Here is a 22,036-nt window from a genome sequence, read left to right as displayed (position 1 = left end):
CTATAAAATTATGCATGGGGTAGAAAATGTTGACAGAGAGAAATTTTTCTCTCTTTCTCACAATACTAGAACCAGGGGGCATATATTGAAAATGCTGGGGGGAAGAATTAGGATTAATAAAAGGAAACACTTCTTCACGCAACGTGTGATTGGTGTTTGGAATATGCTGCCACAGGAGGTGGTGATGGCCACTAACCTAGATAGCTTTAAAAAGGGCTTTATGGAGTAAAAGATTTATGGAGGAGAAGTCGATCTATGGCTACCAATCTTGATCCTCCTTGATCTCAGATTGCAAATGCCTTAGCAGACCAGGTGCTCAGGAGCAGCAGCAGCAGCAGCAGGCCATTGCTTTCACCTCCTGCATGTGAGCTCCCAAAGGCACCTGGTGGGCCACTGTGAGTAGCAGAGTGCTGGACTAGATGGACTCTGGTCTGATCCAGCAGGCTAGTTCTTATGTTCTTATGTTCATACAACACTTGACTAAGAGAAAGTGGGGGTAGGAATTGGATAGAGTTTTAGGGATGGGTGACAGTTACCAGACTTGAGGGGACGTCCAGAGAAAGTGGTGCTGAAGAGGAAAATAACCAGAATTTTCAGGAGCAGAGGAAAGAGCCCACAGAGGATGAGCACATGGATCCAGAACACACACACTATGAATGGCTAAAGGACCAATATTTACATCCCAAAATGGATCATGAGATGGCATGAGGTAAGCTGGCAGGAAAGCCAGAAGCAAAGAATTAATTGCTTTTTTGGCATTCCAATAAAAAGATAGGAGAGTTGTCAGGACCCAAGATAATGCCTAGGCTATTCTCTAGCATACTACTTAACTGCCGAGATAGGTGCAGATAGGCTAAGTAATGATCTGTTTGGAACACTGACTGAATCGCCTTAGGGTGGCACAATGGGAATTAGCTGGCCCCATTGTCCAGCCAGGGATACCTTTGGGCCAGTGGTCAACCACCTTCCTGTCCAGGCTTAACACACAGGATAAATTCCAAAACTCGCTGAGAGGCATTTATTTTGTGGGGAGCAGTGTCTTGCTCTTATGCCAGTATTTGGCCCCCATGCCTGCGTTGCACTCCTAAGCAAGAGAAAGGGCCCAGTTGCTTATAGCTGGTGCCCAATTCTGAATGAGTCTCAAGAGAGGGAGGTTTAACCTTTTTCTCCACGCCATTTTATCAATCCAGTTCAGTCCCAGAAATATGTGCAATAATGGAACTTGTCTGAAATTGGGGGGAAATGTTAAGGTAGGCTTAAACCCCCTTCTCCTCACACTACAGTCCTAATCAGAATCAGACCACAGCATGACCAATAAAGGAATTTTATAAACTGCAATCTAGGCACAAAACTCCTAATCTGATCTAGCCCTTAGACCAGGGACAGTTGTATTTAAGTCACTACTCAGTGAAGAATCTTACTCGGTATGTTTAAATCAGATACCATTTCTCAGACTAATTTACCTCACACAATTGTTCTGTAGATACTAAATGGGCAAATTTCCTCACACAAATAATGCTGTGCACTTCCAAGTGATGAGAAGTTCCAGGGGCAGTGCTACTAAGCTTTGTTTCCTTTTGATGGGAAAACATAGCAGATTTATGGTGTCTTTGTTCTATTTGTATTAATGTACTGTTCTACAAGTAGGGCAGCGTAGAATCAAACAGCCATTTCTATAGAAGGCAGCAAGTCTTCTGATCCTTGCATCAGATCCCCAGAGCTTTCTCTTCATTTAAATTTAATTTGCTTTCTTTTCTCTCACACAAATCTCTTGCAGAGTTTCAGATTCCACCTATACAAGTGAGTTGCCCATGAAGAGTTCAGAAACACTAACCAGCCAACTATCCTCTAGGAAAAACATAGACTCATACACAACTACTGAAATACCACATGCAGATGAAATTACAAATGAACAAAGTAGAGAGGGTATGCAACTTTGCTGCAAAAGTTCTAAGCAAATATTTTCACAAACAGAATCTGCCTGCATCTTTCCAAGATGAAAGTCAAACCGCCAGTCCTACACTGCATGCATCAAACATGGGAAAGGTACAACATTTCTATGGGGCAAGGATGTCGGTAAGGGGGGGGGGTTCTTGGGTTCAACCCCCCATTCATGTCCAAAGCTCCACCCTTCCGTTTGTGGGTTTTTAAAACATTTGTGTTTTTTCAGTTTTTGGCCTGCAGGGGGTGCATTGTTTGGGCTAGCACAGGGGTAGGGAACCTGCGGCTCAAGAGCCGCATGCGGCTCTTCTGCCCTTGCACTGCGGCTCCATGAGCAGGCAGCAGGGCAGGCGCACCAACTGCCTGCAGCCGGCTGGGCCGCGCCGCAGGCTTCCCCTCTCGCCTGCCCCGTTGGAGCGGAGCGGGTGCTTTCCCAGCGGCTGGCGAGGCTGAGCCGCCGGCCCCATCCTTGCCTGCCCTGCAGGTAGCAGGGCGGACGCATCCATGCACTTCTTAGAATGAGCGGAGTAAAAGGTAAAAAAACCCCAATATATACAGTGTTATCTTCATTTTAAATGTCAAAAATTATTTGCGGCTCCAAGTGTTTTCTTTTCCCATGGAAAACGGGTCCAAATGGCTCTTTGAGTGCTAAAGGTTCCCTACCCCTGGGCTAGCAGCACAAAACTTTCAGGAATTGTTTGGGGACTCTCCTGATGATACTACCCGGGTTTGATGAGGTTTGGTTTAGGGGATCCAAAGTTATGGACTCCCAAAGGGGGTGCCCCCATCCTCCATTGTTTCCAATGGGAGCTAATAGAAGATGGGGGCTACATCTTTGAGGGTCCATAACTTTGGACATCCTGAACCAAACTTCACCAAACATGGGATGTATTATCAGGAGAGTCTCTGATTGATACCACCCAGGTTTTGTGAAGTTTGGTCCAGTGGTATCATTAGGAGAGTCTCCTAAAGATACCCTGAAAGTTTGGTGCTTCTAGCTTAACAATTGCACCCCTGACAGCAGGCAACCACCAAATTTCCCCAGATTCTCCTTTTAAATCCACCCCCTTCAGCATGGATTCAAAGGGAGAATCTGAGGCTCTCAGTTTAGAAGAAGAACAAGAACTTGGATTTATATCCCCCCTTTCTCTCCTGTAGGAGACTCAAAGGAGCTTACAATCTCCTTGCCCTTCCTCCCTCACAACAAACACCCTGTGAGGTAGGTGGGGCTGAGAGAGCTCTGAAAAGCTGTGACTAGCCCAAGGTCATCCAGCTGGCGTGTGTGGGAGTGCACAGGCTAATCTGAATTCCTCAGATAAGCCTCCACAGCTCAAGTGGCAGAGCAGGGACTCAAACCCGGTTCCTCCAGATCAGAATGCACCTGCTCTTAACCACTACGCCACATTGAAAGTGATGCTGGTTCAGGGTGGGGGATAATCCACCCCAAAACAGCATCACTTTCAATGTTGTTCTAACTGGGGACCTCAGATTCTCCCTTTAAGGTGGATTTAAAAGGAGAATTTGGGCTCTCTAGTATAAACACCATTGAAATTGATGCTGTTTGGGGGTGGATTCCAGCATCACAGCAACTGCCCGGGGGCGGGGGGGGGGCACAAAACTCAAATTTTGCACCGGGCTCAATTTTTCCTCTATGCCTCTGCCCAGAGGGGAGGGCAGAAGGAACTGCCGGCTGCCGGCTGGGAGCCCAGCTGGTGGGGGGCAAGGGAGGGCAGGACAGGGGAGTCTGCCGTCCCCGGCTCGGAGAGCTGCTTTTATAAGCACTAGGCCAGGGGCGGGGCTTGGGGAGGCGTTACCATGCCCTAGGGGCGGGTGCGGGTGTGGCCCCACCCCCGAACCCCCCCCTAAAAAATCTATACCTACGTCCCTGCTATGGGGTTTTTCTTCTTAAATCTGCCATCTTAAGTTATATGGCTTGCAAACTTTTAGCAACCTAGTAGTTGAAAGAAGAAACAACACAATGAAAAATCAAACACAGTTTGTTGTCTCACTGAAATCAACTAAATCATCCAACATTATGCTACCAACTTTCCTTGCTTCATGTCACAAAGATCCTCTATCCTCTTTCCAATTAATCATTAATTATTCACTAGAAAGTAACCATTTGTAAAAAATAATTGAGCCACAATTTTATCAGCTACTGCAGACAAATTAAAGGAGATGTTGGCACTCTTCACGCCTTTGTACTTTGTTCTCTTTAGACCTTGCCTGAAGATGACTATTATGGTCTGAAGGAAAAACAGCATGGATTTTTTTCTAGCATCAAGATGTTCTTTTCTGCCTTTCTGGTGATAACATATAGAAGCTTTAAGCAAGAAAACATTATGACAGAAATTATCCATAGGGATTGTCAAAATTGTAAGACTGGACAGCAAAGAAGAAAACAAGTACAAGAAAGCTACAATGCATTAGTTCGTTTCCATGCATGTCCTACTACATTCATAATGACATCCAAAGATACACATATCCATGGGTGGATATACCTTCCCTTTTTACCCTTTGATTACCAGAATAATTTACTTCTTCTCACTCACTCTCTGTGTCTCAATAATACTATACCTCTTATCTAGTACAACCACCTTGTGGGAAAAAATATTCATTCATAATTCTATCCACTACCTGCTCCATCTTTGACCTTTAGAGAAATATTCTAAAGGTCAAAAGAGGCTTAATTAGGGGGAGAAAGGTGAGGTAGAAAGTCAGGCACTGGGCACACAGCTTTTTAATCTGGGTCATGTACATTTCAGGAAGAACAGAAAGTTACAAAACCTACTTCATCAATTTGGAATATCAAGCAATTAGTTTTGACCTCACGTGGAACATAATACAGAAAAAAGATGGCCTTTTGTTCTCTAAGTATACTGGTAACTCACAAAACTAAGGACAATCAGACTGACTGAAAACTTTTATTACAGAATGACAGCTGCCACTGGCCTCAGTACCTTAGGGATGCAGATAAGGTGCTAAGTGTTCCAATTAAATTGTGCAAATTAACATTTTATCTGCATGTTTTATTTAAGGATATTTTTCTTGGCAGTCACACTTTAACAGAACATAAGGAACAAGTGGGACAAAGGAAGTCAAAGGACAGACACTGAACAGTGATGTAGCAGGGACACTATTTAGGACTTTTAGGAGCTAATTCATAAAGATTCTTTGCTGTATCATTTTTATATTTATGTGGCACAGCCTTGACAAAAAGCTTGAAAGTCAGAAAAAGGATCTCTTGCAAATGTCTTCCCAAATGCGAGATTAGGAAGGAAAACTGCTTTTCAAAAACTTTATTATCTCAGAAATAATAAACACAGAAATTCAATTTAGACCACATCTAGAAAAAAAGATTATGAGATTCTGGGGTGTTGTGTGGTTTCTGGGCTGTATGGCCGTGTTCTAGTAGCATTTTCTCCTGAAGTTTCACCTGCATCTTTGCTGGCACCTTCAGAGGATCTGGTGGTAGTAAACCATGCAAATGAACAAAATTTGGCCACCAGTACTGAATAACACTAGAATCAAGACAGTGACTAATGAATACCACCTAGACAAAGGATGTCTCCAGGCAGTAAGCAATCAAAGGGATCAAAAGGCCAGGCTACTACAATGCAGATGCCCTCACTAGTTCACTATACTATCTTCATGGTTACTCATATGCTAAATGGGTGGATTCCACCCAACATGCAAATCAAGCTTGCTAATTGCACCCTTTACACTTATTAACAGACAAATAGTTCTTTCTCCCACCCTGGACATTCCACAGGTATATATACTCCACTTACTTTACTACCATCAGATCCTCTGAAGATGCCAGCCACAGATGCAGGCAAAACATCAGGAGAAAATGCTACTAGAACACGGCCGTACAGCCTGTAAACCACAAACACCCCAGTGATTCCGGTCATGAAAGCCCTTGACAATACATTATGGGATGCTTCAACCAGCTATTTTTAGGCATTCCCATGTACTGTACAATTCCGCAAATAATAAGTAGGCACGCTTTTCCATTAAACTATCCCACCCATCCACAATCTGGATGAAATGTTTCTGAAAAGGTACAGTTTAATCTAGAAACTTTTGCCACCAAATGGTAGCTCGTTTTTAAGGCTCTACAATACCCCTTGTTAACGAGTCAGTTGTTTTCGCTTTTGAAGGTAGTTTCAGAGACAGCCATGTTGGCCTGCAGAGTAATAGCTAGATTAAAACCTAGCAGTACCTTAGAGACCAACAAGATTTGGAGTTATAAGCTTTCAAGAGTTAAAGCTCCCATTAATATCTGCTTAAGGGAGTTTTGGCTTTTGAAAGCTTATGTAAGTTCTCTGAAAGCGAGCGAGTCATGAAGACAGTAACCATGAAGTTTTGTTTCTTCACTGCTGGATTCTGTTTCCTTTTATAATTTTGCAATCTTTTATTGTCTTATTTGTTAGGGGTGCATATTGTACAAGTCTTTTAAGTATTCATCTTACATATCTGGAAATGTATACGCTGTCTCTCTATAGACCTGCTCAAAACAAGAGAATAAAGTAATTAAACAAGAGAATAAAGCAATTAAAATGCTAGTCATTAAAAAAAAGACAATGGCATTAAAACAAGGCAGGCATAACAGTATAAAATACACACCAAGCAGCCTAAAATGATCTTCGGGTCAAAGCAAACCACAAAATGTTGGAAAGATAAAACCTGAAAGTTAAAAGACTGGATAAAAATCTGAAAGCTTGGTGCCAGACAAACTTCACAGGAGAGGATGTTCAAAAGACAGGACCACAACACTGAAAAACTCCCATCTCTTGTTGCCACCTGCCTCACTTCTGAAGGCAGAAATACAAAGAGCTGAGCTTCACAACCGGATCTTAAGTAGTGGGCCAGACAACGAGGGAGTGGTTCTTCAGTTATCCTGGCCCCTTACTATTCAAAATTTTAAAGTTAAGAATCAACACTTTGAATTGCACCTGAAAACAGAGTGGCAGAAAATACAGATCTTTCAGCGCAGTGGTGACATGATCACTATTTCCAGTCCTGACAATAACCTGGCTGATGCATTTTGGACTGAAGTTTTCAAAGGCACACCCACATAAACAGCATTACAGCAATTTAACCTGTATGTAAAATTGCCAGAAATGCAGAACCTGAGGCCGGGGGGGGTGGGGGGAGGAGAACCCCCATCTCTGACCCTTTTTCCTCCTAGAAAAACACTGGAAACTTTTGGGAGACTGAAATTTCACTGCTGATACCAACTGTTCCATGCCTCAAATTTCTCTGCTAGTGGTGATGTTTGCAATACCCTTCTCTGCTGCAGCCATAGATCATACAAGACACCAGCTAAGCACCAAAAGTCAAGAGCCCTTTGGCTCACATTGACCTCTAGATAGCCAGCTTTAAAGTATACCAGTAAAGGACATGGCCAATACCCATAGCAGTTCTTGTATACATTATCACTTTTGTTGTGAATCTTGAGAGTATACGATATAATTTTTTAAAAAGATTTTAGATGCAAAACTTCTAGATTGTGGTTTGTAGAAAAAATGAAGTAATACTTCATTAGGACAACAAAAGAAATGTCAGGCTGAGATAAAAAGATAAATGACATGATAATTTAGGAGGGAAAAAATGCTTGTTAATCACCACAAAGGCAATCCAAGAATTCTACCAAAAAGAAAGAGGCTGGTTATTGACAGTCACTTTTGCCACCAGTGGGTTAATTCCCATGACCTACCCATTCTCTTTAAATTCAGCTAAATCCTTCTAGTGACACCCAAAGAACATGATTACTATAAATTAGGATGGAAAGCAATAACACTGTTCCTGTCATTCCCTTTTTTTTTTCAAACAAGAAAGGACTTTGAGGTTATTATGTACTGGCAATGCAGTTGCACCCAGTTGGAGTTGGAGAAACCAACTATTCGCTTAGGATAAGCATCTCTTTACCACTGCAATACACCAATGTAGAGATAAACAAGAACAGCAAGAAGGCTGAACTGAGCAGGAATGAGCCCTGCAAAGTACTTGTGGGTACACCAAAGAAAGCTGACAAGTATGGACTCTAATACGGTAACGCAAGGCTCCACATGCATCACCTCATCACTAGATGCAGGCTTCGTCTTCATTCACAGTGTTACACTATTCAGCCACAGTAACAAGATTCACAGAGCAAGAGAACATCTGAAAAATATTTTCTCCCAATAATTTAATTACTTATCACTTAGTTTATTCATGTGAAAAGTCTCAAACATTTTCCAAATACAAGTATGCACACAAATATGACATAAAATAAATATTGTGAAGTTTCTTGGAACGATATTTCCTTGAGTTCAATGGGATTTACTTCCAAGTAAGCATGCATAGACTTACAGCCTTGAACAAAATTAAAGAAGTCAAACTAGACCCCCATCAGCCATTATAGCAATAATTACAGTAGCATTGCTTTGTTTTTGTTTTTTTCAGAAAGCAAAAAGGGAAAGATTGAACAGCAAGATGGCTTTCTGGTTTTCAGATTTTGACGTATGCTTGGCAGTTGCCAAGCAACCTCAAAGCTCTTTCACTCTTCTTCACCAGAACAGAGGCAAGTCTATCCAGCTGCAAGGCACAAAGGAGACAGGCTGTGGGGGTCAAAAGGGATTTAATTATTTCGATTTAACCCCTCATTTCTTAATGCAATGGTCTTATCAGAAGCAGGAAACTAAAGCAGCTTTAATACTTGTTCTACTCCTCTACTGACTCTACTTTTACCAGTGGTAATGAAACACAACATTTGTCTTAGAACAGACGTTGGCTCTTCCATTGTGAAAGCCCTGTCATGGTTTCCCAGGACCTGCTCTCTCTCTCTCCCTCTCTCTCTCTCTCTCTCTCTCTCACACACACACACACACGTCCAGATTCCATGGTCAAAGTTCTGTTCCAACAGCCAAGCACCAAAAGTTCCAATACCCACAACGACAAGTACAAGGGTATGGTAAACCAAAAATACAAGTCCAGAGATTCAAACCGAGGTCAAGACAAGGCACATAGTTCAAAGCAGGAGCCACAAGATCAGTAGCAATTCAAAATATTGCTTCCACTCAGCTATGCCCTTTCTAACGGCTTATAAAGGCAAGGCTACTCAGAGGGCCTACAGCACTGCATACCTGCCAGCTGCCTCAGATCTGCTCTTGCAAATACTCCGCCTCACTGTCCATGCAGGACCTCTGCTGAGCTGCTAGACGCTCACTTTGCCTTCTGTCCTTTAGCATGTTCACCTTCTTCTTTGTTCCTGAGGCTCTGGGGATGAGGGAGGTGAGCAGGCTGGCATATACTTCACAGTGTAGTACTTCAGACATTACTTTAGTTTTAAATATTTCAGCATTGGAACAGAAAATCCTGTGATTTCCTTAATCCTTAACAAAATATACAGCATTTGACTAACAGAGCTTTCCACCCACCAAAAGGCATACAAATACATTGTAACAGAATTTATTTAGAAAAATGGTAGAGGAAGATTCACACCAAGAATGACTAAACACAGATCAGGGCCAAATGGTGCATCAGTTGAACGCGGTACTACTGGTCCATGCCCTAGCAAAGATAACAATAACAATAACAATATTGACACTAACTTTCACAATAGCGAACTATATTATAAATAACTAAAATCTTATTCATAAGGTAAAAGACTGACAGAGCAATCCTGTGCTTGTGTACTCTGAAACCTATCCTGCTTTGTTCAGTGTGGTTTATGCCCATGTAAGTGTGCATAGGACTGTAATCACATTAAGTTGGTTAAATTTACTTTTTCTACATTTCTCAGATCCATACTTGTTATCCACTCTAACCCTTCCAATTATTCTCATTCTTCACTAGCCTAGCCTATCTCAGTGTTGATTATCAGAAAACAGGCAGAGGAGGAAGAGAACAGAAAGAAAAACAGGAGGTTAGAAAGGAAGAGTGTATGACTGACCAGAATCACAATTCAAGATCATTGTGCCTTTGCTTTGGCCTCTTCTTGAATAACTTCTAAAATTTCTTTTGAATCTCATTATATTTACCTAGGTATTTATTATATATATTGTTTTACTGTATTGTCAGAACCAATAAGATCTCAGCCTAAATTGAATGAGAGTCTGCAGACTTCTAGCATTGTAAAGCTGTAAGTCTAGTTACTAGAGTAACTCTCAACATCTATTCCATATTTTTGAAGGATCCAGGCTGCAGGAATATATCCTAAAATGCAATGGTTGAAAAAGAAACTTATGCAGGTTGACAGAATCAGGTTAATCTATCTTTCCAATTCATGCCAGAATGTTGCGATCAGAAGACAAAGTCAAAATAGATGTTCCAGGTTTGTTTGTGGTGTATCACATCTTCAGCACTGATCAGTCAAAAGTTCCATGTTTGAAGGATTTGACTATATGTCAATGTAATCTAAATATTATTTTTGCTGAATTAATTTTAGTTGAAAATATGCCATTGAATTTTGATGGATTTCAGAGCTGATGACATTGCTTAGGTTACTTCTACTGTCTGTGATTACTTCAGACTTACTGTCTGTGATTACTTCAGACTTATCTATTATAACTGTACAGAGTCAGAATGGCATAGTGCATGGGAGCGGTAGGCTGTAATCTAGAGAACTGATTTCAGTTTCCCTCTCCTCCATGTGAATCCAACTTGGTGACCTTGGGCCAGTCACTGTTCTCTCAGAACTCTCTCAGCCCACAGAGGCAGCCAATGGCACACCACCTTTGAATGTCTCTTGCCTTGAAAGCCCAACAGGGTCACCACGTGTCAGCTGTGACTTGATGGCACTTTCCTCCACCACCATAACTGTGCAACTGTTCTGCTCACTACAAAAAATGAGAAGGACAAATACATGGACTGGAAGATATGGGAAACAGGAAATGTAGTGTTATGTCTTGAATGGAGCTCCGACCCCAGCAGCTTCTCTCCTCCTAGATAACAGAGCATTGTCCCTATGGAAGGAAGCCAAAATCCTAATCATATCTTTGCTAGGAAAATGACTGGTCAATAACTGCAGATAGCTTCCTGGCTACCGGTCAAGAGAAGTCTGATGACCCTAAATACCACTGGCCTTGAACTGGACTTTATGAAGCTGCTAACTCTGACCTGTCTCCTCAGAATGAGCAACTTGTCACTCAGCACAGACTGGGCTCTTGAGCAAAAAGAGTAAGCAGGGCGAGTACTTGAACCCCCCCCCCCCTGCCTATCAAGTCACAGCAGCTTGTCAGCCAAGCATGTTTCCTCCCATCAGAACTAACTTCCAAAATCAGAGTTCAACTGCAAGAAGACAGCTTAGGTACCAGGTTGTGGGAAGGTAATTCATAAGGAAGGGAGAAGGAATGTGCATTTCCCAGTTGCCCATATATATATCTCTGTAAAACTCGGGATACTCACCTCAGGCTTGTGTAGTACACAGGCAAACACAAATGCATCTGACACTGTTACAAACAGTCTGATTCCTGACAGCTTATCTTCTGTTACCCCTAGACCATCAACCCTGCCAGATGCTGAGCAGGAAGATGGTAGGAACAGCAACACTTTTGACCCATTTTGTAGCTTCCCTTAAAAAGGCAGAGTTCAACATAGCTGAGAGACTCAAACCTCTGCTCAGAGAAATCAAATCCAAGACAGGCAATTCCCCATTCTGTCACACTCACAACAGCAAATAATGTTTAGGCATAAAATAAATTTGGTTCAAAAATTAATTTATTAAAGTGGTACAGTACATATAAGAAATGAAATACAATGGCACATTAAACTTATTTATTTATTTATGCTGCCGTTCCCCATGGGCTCAGGGCGGCTCACAAAATTATAACATATAACAATCAAATCAACCATCCCATCCCATACAATATGTCCCCGTGCTTCTGCGTCAGAACTAATTAATGGGAACCAATTGGGAAGCAGTAGACAAAATAACAGAATCTAAGACTATTTGGGGAAGAAGTAGGGAAAGGGTGATCAGTCTAGTTGGAAAACTGATAAAAATAGCAACCTGACCCAACATTTCCCAATTCTTTAAGCACATTTGTCTGTTTACACTTAGGGCAACTATCTAATATTTATCTTCCAATTCCTTTACTACAAGAGCCCACCTTTTAAATTTCTTACAGTGGCAGAACCTGTTCCCTGTGAAAAATACCAAGACCTGCTCATGGAGTCTACACCACATACATACCATTGCATGAAAACAAACAAAAAATACCTAGACTCCAAACAGAATGAGAAGAACAACCAGCTGAATCAACAGCTGGCACATAGATTCTGACAGATCAAGCTTCAGAACAGTTTGCTCAAATTCTCACTCAACATAAAACTACTTCCACATTCTTGTGACTCTTAATAAGAAAGGGATTTTCATCTACTGCTACTGAAGAAAAGGATAATGTAGTCATTCCACAGGATCTATTAGCAGGGTGATTTCAAATGTCAGCTCCAATTCTCCTTGTTAGGAGGGAAATTTTAACTATATTTTCTTATTCTGCACGCTAAATAGAGTAGTCAGCCTCCAGGGGGGACCTGCAGTTCTGGACGTATAGCTGATCTCCAGAATACACAGATCCCCAGAGGAAATGGCAGCTTCAGAGGGTGGATTCTGTAACATCCCATGCCTTACATGAGAGGCTGGGATTCAAGCATGTGGCCAAAAAAAACAGCAGGAAACAGTGCGAAAATAGTGTAAAAGCTGGTTTAAAATGGTGTAAAAAGGGTTTCTATACTGTTTCTCACAATCTTTTACATTCTTCAAACTCGCTGTTTTTGGCTCCAAGTATGAACTGGGTCAGCCCCCTGAGCTTTCCCCAACTGACTTCTCCAGGAACCGCCCCAAATCTCAAAAGAATTTCCTGAGCAGCAGATGGAGGGACCATATATGCCAATAAAGGCGTGTGTGTGAGAGATGGAGGGACCTAGCTCTCATGCTATAGATCAGTGGCAAGCAGTCTCTGAAACAAATTTAGCCTATGCTATAAAGGTCAATAGGAGCTAGCATGGTTCAGTGGTTAAAGTGACAAATTGGACCTGGGAACTTGAGGTTCAAATCTGCACTCACACCATGGAAACTTGCTAGGTGACTTTGAGCCAGTCACACACTCTTAGCCCGGACACTGGCTAGTATTTGGATGGGAGATCTCCAAGGAATACCAGCATGACTTGGGGGCAGGCAATGGCAAACCCCCTCCCAGCATTTCTCATCTTGAAAACCCTACAGGATCATCATAAGTCAGTGGTGACTTGATGGCAAAATAAATGAATAAAGATTCATCAGTAAGGATTCAGATGTACATTAAGACATGTTCCTCTGCTTTTACAGTAATGAGGACTACTCCTACAGATTGTTAATAGGATATTATAATAAATATGTGAACAGTTATTTGTGATGATGCTTTAATAAGCTACATAATAGAAGATAAAATTTATCCTTCTAATTTGATCTGTTAACACTCACCCTGATCTACACCACAGATCAGTGTAATAGTAGCTACATGCATAAAGAACAGTGTTTTCTTTTTCTTATCCCTTCTGTGGCCATGGTAACCATCCCAAGGCTGTTTACCCCACAGTAGCTTTATTTATATCTCCAGATTCTCCCCCCCCCACCCCCAACCAATCCCATGCCTAGGGACCAGGAGTCAATAACAACAGTTTTTTAAAAAGAAAGCCAAGGAAATGTTCAATTGCCATTTTAAAATCAGAAAGATTAAAGCCGTCTTAATCAAGAAGGGCATGCAGGATTTCTGAAAGATGATAAAAACTTGGTCTAAATTACTCTTCACAAAAAGGTAGGTTGACAGTAGTTAGGGAAACAGGACCAGGGAATCTGTAGCATATTCACTGTTCATTCACTTGCATGATTTATACCTAGCATTTAAATCCTCAAGGCTTACAGAATTAAAACCTTAAAATCAACATTAAAGTAGCAAAAACAACAATGTGATTAGCAAGCTGTATATCCCTATTGTTGCACTGTTGGGCTCAATGGTTGCCAGGTCCCCCTTGCCCACCAGTAAGGTTGCCAGATTGGGACATTTGTGAATGGAGCCTGGGATGGCAGGGACCTCAATAGGGTACAATGCAATAGAGACCATCCTCCAAACCAGTCATTTTCTCCAGAGGAACCGATCTCTGTAATCTGGAGATGAACTGCATTTCTGGGGGATCCCCTGATCCCACAAGGAACTTGGAGGCTGGCAATTCTAATTGGCTCCCCACCACTACTACCAGCAGGTGGCTTTTTCCGAGATGAAAACTGACCAGGAAACCTCTTCTTGCTGTTGTACCACACAGTGCCCCAACTGTTCAGAGAACAGTAACTAAAGGTCATTTCTCTATCTAACTCACTAACTCACACTTGATCAAAAACATTCAATTCTGTGATTTAGCAACTGGTACCTCATTATAACATAGGCCCTTTCTGTACCACAACAGTGCGGGGGTGCGTCGGCGTAAAAGACGCCGATGCACTCCCCCGGGACCGCCTCTCTGCATGATGATCTGCGTCCCGGGAGATGGCGGCGACAGGTGGCAGCTTGCGGCTCGCAGATAAGTTGCAAGCAGCCCTGAAAGCTTACCTGGCTTCCGCTGGCCTCCGAGCTCGTCGCGAGAGTGCCAGGAGACACGCCTCCTACAGGCTGGAGCTGACGGCTCTTGGGGAGTCGCGAGGCCAGGTAAAACGTGTCCCCTGGCCTCTGCGATGAGCCAGAAGCCAGGAGACGAGGTAAGCTTTCAGGGATGGTGCGGGGGACATGGAGCCTTCCAGCCGCTGTCGTTCGCTCGGCAGCGTTTGGAAGCCGCTGTTTCCGGAAAACCTCGCTCAGGGAGCAAGGTTGGGGAACAGCGGCTTCGCACCGCTGGGGGGGAGTGAGGGCGGCGCTGCATCGCCCCCCATGCGAACAGCTCCCTAGGGACAGCATTTTTGTGGAAAGGGCCATAGTGTAATGGCTTACTGCCAAATCAAAATAATCATTTCAGTATTCTAATTGGCTAAAAAATCAAATATATGCATTTTTGCCAAGCAAGTATGTTCATAAGTGTGCATGTCAAAATAAGTTTGATGAAATACTCATTTCTGTTTTCTGGTAATTATAGTCAAGCTCAAATCTTTTCTCCGAATGACAATTTTATTTAATCTTACATCTGCATGGCAATGAGGCCAGCCAATGAGAATGACAGAAATATGGTATTAATTTAATTTGACACCATCTTTACAGATTTAGCCCAGTCTTCTCATAATTACAGGCATAATATTAAACACAGAAATGCCAGCATAGACAAGATATTAAAATATCAGGCATATTATCCTCAATAGCTTTCTGCATAAAAAGGTCCTAATCAGACTTTGCAGCATACAGTTAAATATGTTTACTCAAGAGCAAGAAGTCTGCTCTTAAAAAAAAGAATGAAACACCAGCAAGTTAGTTCTCATAATCCAAAAGTGAACCTAAGTAGAAAATAATGTATTACCCCAAACATTAGGAGCACTGTGGGGTGAGGGGGGGGGGGGGGAGAACTGAAGCACAGATTTCTGGTTCTGGAAATCTGTGAGTAGAGAGCACCATTTCATCACAACTGACTTATAGCAAGCCCAAAGTGTTTGCAAGGCAAGTAGCCAACTGAGGTGGCTGCCATTGCCGGCCTCTGCATAATAGCCCTGGGCTTCTTTGGTGGTCTCCCATCCAAGCACTAACCAGGGCCAACCCACTTAGCAGGCAAGATCTGAAAAGACTGGAGGAGGAAATCCATCAGGACATACATAGGATTGTAATAATTTACAGTCTTAGCAGTGAAAATATTATTTTTACAGCTCTTTCAATATGGGTAAACCACAGGAGAGGCAACATAAGCACAAAACCATAGACTGCCCATATTGCAAGACAACATTAAATGTATCGGTATGGTCTTCTATGCGCAGTCAAAAACTCAATGAATTCTCAGTCAAAGACCTCCTATGCACATCTATGGATAGGCATGGAAATTATATAGGTTACTACAACTACATCCACCCTATTGCTATAGATTGCTAGAACAGTACCAAGCAATAGCCTCATTCACAAATATCATTACATGAACATCTCTTTGTTTTTGCAATAAAACAGAACCAGTTTGTAGTTACCTAACATTTGCATACATAAAAAGTAATGTGATAGAGCTGAGGACCTAGCTAACAGAATAGTCCAGAATGTAGTTTTTAAAAATCTATTTAAAAGTATGCTTCTATTAAAATATTTTGTTAAATTTCAAATGTGATGCTGAAATCAAAATATATTATGACAGCAAGCATTCCTGAAGTCCTGCAGTCTGCCTGTTCATGAACCAATAATCAGTCATTACTACAGAACCACACTGTAACAATACCCAGGAGAACTTCATTCAGATCAAGGAACAAAAAATATGTGGTGCATGGATACTTCCTTGAACACATCATACAGAACACTGAGCCACCAAGTGGACACAGACAGCTATTGCGAATGTTCAGAAAAGGGCTGCTTCACACACATAAGAAGTTGTTGGTTTCCCAAAGGACAAAGAATGAGCATGAATATATACCATGTGACAAAAACCACATGTTCATTCTTTGTAATACAAGCGGTACATTTTAAACAAATTTTCAGAAATATTATTGCAGCTATTAGCTTACAATGCTGAAACATATTCAAAAATTAGCAAATGTGAAAGGAGCGGTTGAAAGCAATTTTACAAAGCTGCCCTCAAAGATATGCATACACCTTCATGAAATTTTTACAAAGACTAATCAGACATCTGAAGAATATTTTGGCATAGGATATTGTGATCCCCTCGCAATTTCAACAAGTAACAGGAAGCGTTTGGTACAGATCACCTCAGCCATACTTGCACAGCAGGCTACCTTTACCTTGTAGGTATTGTAATATTCTGAAATATATTTTGAACTTAAAATGAGTGAATATCCTCCTTAATTTAGACAAAACATTTAAGGTACAATTTCTTACACTGGTAGAGTTGATCAACTACTCATATCACTCTTAAATACATTTCCATCACCACCTGTGTAAGATTTGTAATAAATACAAATAAAAATATTTGTTACATGCCAGTAGAATATTACCTCATAGTTTCTAATTTTAATTAATATAATCACAGCTCCCTGTGGCAAGTCTCTTGTTGCATTTGCCAGTTCTAATCAACTGCAACATCTCCCCCAGGGAATCAAAGAGGCTGCACCTTTATATTAGTTTAGATTAAATACATTCATGGAGGATAGGCCTGTCAACAGAACAGAACCTCATTTGTGTTCAGTAAGCAAATACTTGTCCGCAGAACCTTGTATTTATTGGTGTATCACGTAGGGGCCTTTCTATAAAGCTTCTTAGCTCCCCAAGGCACCTGGCCAACTCCTAACATCTAGAGAAAATGGCTACATTTGAAGGTGGACTATGGAATGACACACCCCAGAGTCCCTCCCTTCTCCAAACTTTTAGGCGTCACCCCAAAAATTTCCAAGTATTTCCCAATCTGGAGCTGGCAACCCTACTCAGCAGTATTGTTATGATTACTTAGTAACATCCCAAAACACTCACATACTAAGGACACAAGCCATTTTATTAAAATGATGGAAGGATTTCATGTTCCTCAGGAGCTGTGTTAGTTACAGTGGATGTCACCTCTTTATACACAAACATCCTGTTTGAAGAGGCCCGTTCAGCTGCGGAACATTTTCTAAATCAGAGAGATAATTTATTTCCTCCCACCTGTTTTCTTTTGGATTTATTAGGTTTGGTTTTGGAAAATATTTTTTTTGTTATGAAAAATCATATTATATTCAAAAAAGGGGTGTGGCCATGGGGTCCCTTAGATCCGTCTGTTTCGTGTTTATGTCATGATTTGAACAAGATAATTTTTGACAGCTCAGGTGAATCCTTTTTTCATATTCTACAGTTTAAAAGGTTTATAGATGACCTCTTTTTTGTTATTTCTAATCCTACTGTGGTGGATCCATTTTACGAATGGTTAAATTCTCTCCACCCTACCATACAATTTACAGCCACTAGTAGTGGCTTTTACCTTTCTTGGATTTAGTGGTGTCCATTTCCAGTAAACATAAATTACAGGTTGCTTTGTTTAGGAAGGACACTGATAGGACCTCATACCTCCATTATACCTCCTTCCGTCCCTGGCATTTAAAAGACAACCTTCCTTATGGCTTGTTTCTCAGGCTAAATGGAACTCCTCATCTAAGAAAGTTTATAAGAGGAAATGCAAAAGCAATGGAGGTTAAGCTACTGGTCTATCATCCATAAAGCGAGAATGAGATCTGGCAGTGGGTCTAGGGAAGCTTTGTTTATTCAAAATGCTTGCACTAATACAGCTAGGAATGTATCTTCTTTTGAGTTTACTGAATTAAGTTCAGGTATTAAAAATATTATTCTTAGGTATTGGCCACTTCTCCAAGATCTCCCTGGCTGTTCTGTTCCCCCTTTGATAACATTTAAAAGAACCTGGAGTTTGGGAGATATTCTGATCCACTCAGACTCTGGCAAGCAATTGAAAAAACCCTTATCAGTGCGAGGTCACTTTAAATGCGGCAACTGTGCTGCTTTTCCTTTAGCAATTGAAATGAGGAGTGTGTCTTTCCCTGAGGCTAATTACTTCAAAGATTTGGATAGTTTCTCCAACTGCAGTTCTGTGAATTCTGTACATTTTATAGTCTGCACTTGTAAAAAATATTATATTGAAATTACGAATATATGATATATTCATATCAGGAATGGAATTAAGGATGCTCCACTTGTTGACCATTTTATGTGTATGAATCATCCTTGGAATCATTGGAGTTTTACCCTTTATCTCTGATGTGGAGGAGGATGTGGACTGCAAATGTTATATTTTTGGCTGGGGGTTTCCTTGTGCACTTTTCTATTTATTTGCATTTTTGTTATCATTTTTACAGAATGAGCTTTGAAGTTTCATTACAAGGTCGGCATTTAGTCTAGATTTCCAGCTAGCTTGTTCTTGTATAGATGACTGGCTTGTTACATACTTGTAAACTTGTGTACATTTCCATGTAAGTTTGTAATGAAAAATACAGGTAATTTGTCTGTTGTTATTGCAGGCTTTATTTTGTCAGCATTAAGCTGTAGCCTTGTGGTACAATTTTGTCCTTTACTACCTTGTGGTTGTGTACTACCCCCTTTTGCTCATTATGGTGAAAACCTATAATACGTGTCAAAACCTGCCACAACATTTTGGGTGACACACCAGTCTTGGAGGATGCTGTCCAAATCATTTGGCAATGGGTCCAATTGAAAAAAGCAGGACTTGCTCCTGAGCAGAATCCTACTGAACTCACCTAGCCACACACTGCATTATGTCCCCCCATCTGACCCCAGTTGGCAGCATAGCAGTGCCCTCCCAGGAGGCATTTTTCTCTAGCCTCTTCTTCCCTCACCATCCTGTTGTGGCTGTTTTGTTCATGGGGGAGGGGATAACATGCCAGCAGAGTCAAGTTAGGCATTTTCTGGATTTTTGACACACAGAACCCAAAAGGTTTGCCATCACTATCTTAGTGCAAATATCTTAAAGCTACAGACACAGTGTATTTTTCGTTTTGTTTTTTAGATTTCAGTTTGTTGTTGTTGAAAATCTGTCAGTCCCTTGTCCCACTGTGTGATTTTTTTTGATTCACACTCTAGGGCCCAATTCAGAATTAGACATAATTACTAGAACTTAAAATGTATACTGGTTAGATTAGAACATAAAATATGGAACTCTCTGCCCAAGGATATAGTGATAGTGACCATCTTGGAAGGCTTCAAGAGGGGAGTGGAAATATTCTTGGATGATAGGGCTATTCAAGGCTACTAATCAAAATGGATACTGGAGAGAATAGCTAATACATTAGGTGTTGTGGAACACAGGCAGGAATATGCTGGTGCAGTCATCTTGCATGTGGGCTTTCTAGAAGCATCTGTTTGGCCACTGTGCAAAAAGACTGCTGGACTTGATGGGCCTTGGTCTGATCCAGCCTGGCTTTTCTTATGTTCTTATATTTAACATATAAGGTTGCTACTGTTTAGCATTTTACTCAACTCTAGTTATCAAAACAAAAAGCTGTAAAGCCACCCCACCCCCTCAAACAATGTTGTCAGTAAGTATATTTGGGCATACACATATTTTATAAGGCACCATACATTTGCTAATGGTTGCATTTGCAGTGTAATACACCTGAGGTGAAGACGGTTCTCAGTGCAAATCCATGTTCACTATACATGGAGCAAGACCACATAGTGCAAGACCAAACCTGAATTAGTGTGTAGTGACTGGCACCTACTTCTTGGCAATACACTGTCTACAGCTTCTCAAGCAAGAGATGTCACAGGACACACTTCCATAGTACATTCACACAATCTCCAAGCAAGATACTCCCTTAAACAAAAACAGCCCAACACTCTACACATGATCAGAGCATTTTGCCCATAGACATTTTTTTAAAAAAAGATATTTCTCCATAGCTAGAGATCCAATTTAAAAGTGATGCTGGTTGCACAACAGAAACATACTTTCCAGGGAGATTCAAGTGGCAGGTGTCACATCTAACTGGTTCTTATGTCTATGGCATTAGGAGCCCACAAGTTGTGTTTGACATCCCCTACACCAAGAGCAGAAAAGATGATTTACACTGAAGTCCTAGTCTAAGCTCATAGACTGGGGTAATTCTACATAAGCTTGCACTGTTGAGCATTATGCTGGCTATATGTAATTCCATATAGCTTTTTGTTGTTGCTGTTTTACACAGACCCCATCAAACAAGCCTCACCTTCCAGAATGTTTTGTTACCAAAAAATGGCAAAATTATATAGCATGGCGTAGAAATTAGGATCTGGAAGACATAGGTGCAAATCCCTGTTCTGCCATGGAAGCCTGCTGGGGGACTATGGGCCAACCGAACCTATTTCACATGGTGTTATAGGGATAAAGTGGAGGAGGTGAGGATGATATTCTAAGTCTCTAGGGAGAAAAGCAGGATACAAATATCTAAATGAGTTGTTCCAAACTTGGGCACACTTCAAGTATAGTTCTCTGCATTTGTGCATGAAACAAAAGGGAATAGATTGAGACCATTTCCTTAATCCAAAAATAAAGGAACTGTGATCTTAGATCATCTTTATAAAGCAGGGGTCGGGAACCCGCGGCTTGCGAGCCGCATGCGGCTCTTCCGCCGCTGTTCTGCGGCTCCATGAGCCGAGCCGCCGGGCCCATTTTCACCCGCCCTGCAAGCAGCAGGGTGGCCGCATCCCTCGCCCGCAGCCGGGCCATGCGCGCAGCTTTACCCTCCACCGCCTGCGCTGGTTGCAAAGGCGGGTGCTTTCCCGACAGCCCGGCCAGACTGAGCCGCCCGGACCCATCTTCACCACGCCCTGCAAGCCAGCGGGCGGGCGATCCGCCCGGCCGGCCAGGCCTGCGCTTGGCGGACCTCCTGCCAGCCCTGCGACAGCAGCGGGGCGGGCGCATCCTGCCTGCGGCGGCTGTGGCCTTGTTGCCTCCTGCCACCCGCTTCGTTCGCCGTGGGGTAAAAAACCAGCCACCACCGAAGGCGGCCCGACCAGGCCAGTCACGGACCCATCTTTGCGCCGCCCCTGCAGGGGGAGCGAGCAAGTGGGCAGGGGAGCGGAGGGGGGGCGTGCGAGTGGGTGGGGGGGGTGAGCGGGGGAGGGTGAGCCAAATGACTCTTTGAGGGGAAAAGGTTCCCGACCCCTGTTATAAAGCAACATAGGAAGACTTCCAGTGACAAACAAAAAAATTAACAGCTTTGATGGTCTTTTGGATGTTTGAAAAAACGGACAAACTAACCAGAAATATTTGTATTTACATTACTGGGAGAGAACAATTTTTATGGGACTAAAAGGCGTCTCAGAGATTCTCTACATAAAGAGAAATGACAGAGGTGAATGACTGCCAGTAATCCAGTTACAAACCTTGCACCTTTTTATGGTAGAGCACAATAACAATCACACACCTGCTCAATTGTATATTTATTGTGAGATCTTGTGCCTACCAGCTTTCTAATAAACTGCCAGGATTTGGGCTGCAGAAACTTTTTAGACTACCAATACGTTGG

At 42.0% G+C, this 22,036-nt stretch overlaps 2 protein-coding genes across 4 annotated transcripts in view; one reads left to right on the top strand and one right to left on the bottom strand.

Annotated features, from left to right (window-relative positions):
- The window catches only part of CHRM5 (cholinergic receptor muscarinic 5), a 106,664-nt gene that overhangs the window by 65,909 nt on the left and 18,719 nt on the right, over positions 1-22,036 (top strand). The gene's annotated exons all lie outside the window — the stretch shown is intronic.
- AVEN (apoptosis and caspase activation inhibitor) overlaps positions 1-22,036 on the bottom strand; it is a 169,705-nt gene that overhangs the window by 146,789 nt on the left and 880 nt on the right. The window lies entirely within an intron of this gene.

The sequence above is a fragment of the Sphaerodactylus townsendi genome, linkage group LG02, assembly GCF_021028975.2.
Source record: "Sphaerodactylus townsendi isolate TG3544 linkage group LG02, MPM_Stown_v2.3, whole genome shotgun sequence".
NCBI classification, from domain to species: Eukaryota; Metazoa; Chordata; class Lepidosauria; order Squamata; family Sphaerodactylidae; genus Sphaerodactylus; species Sphaerodactylus townsendi.
The sequence above is the reverse complement of the archived record's forward strand: the minus strand, read 5'-3'. Positions and strand labels throughout refer to the sequence as shown.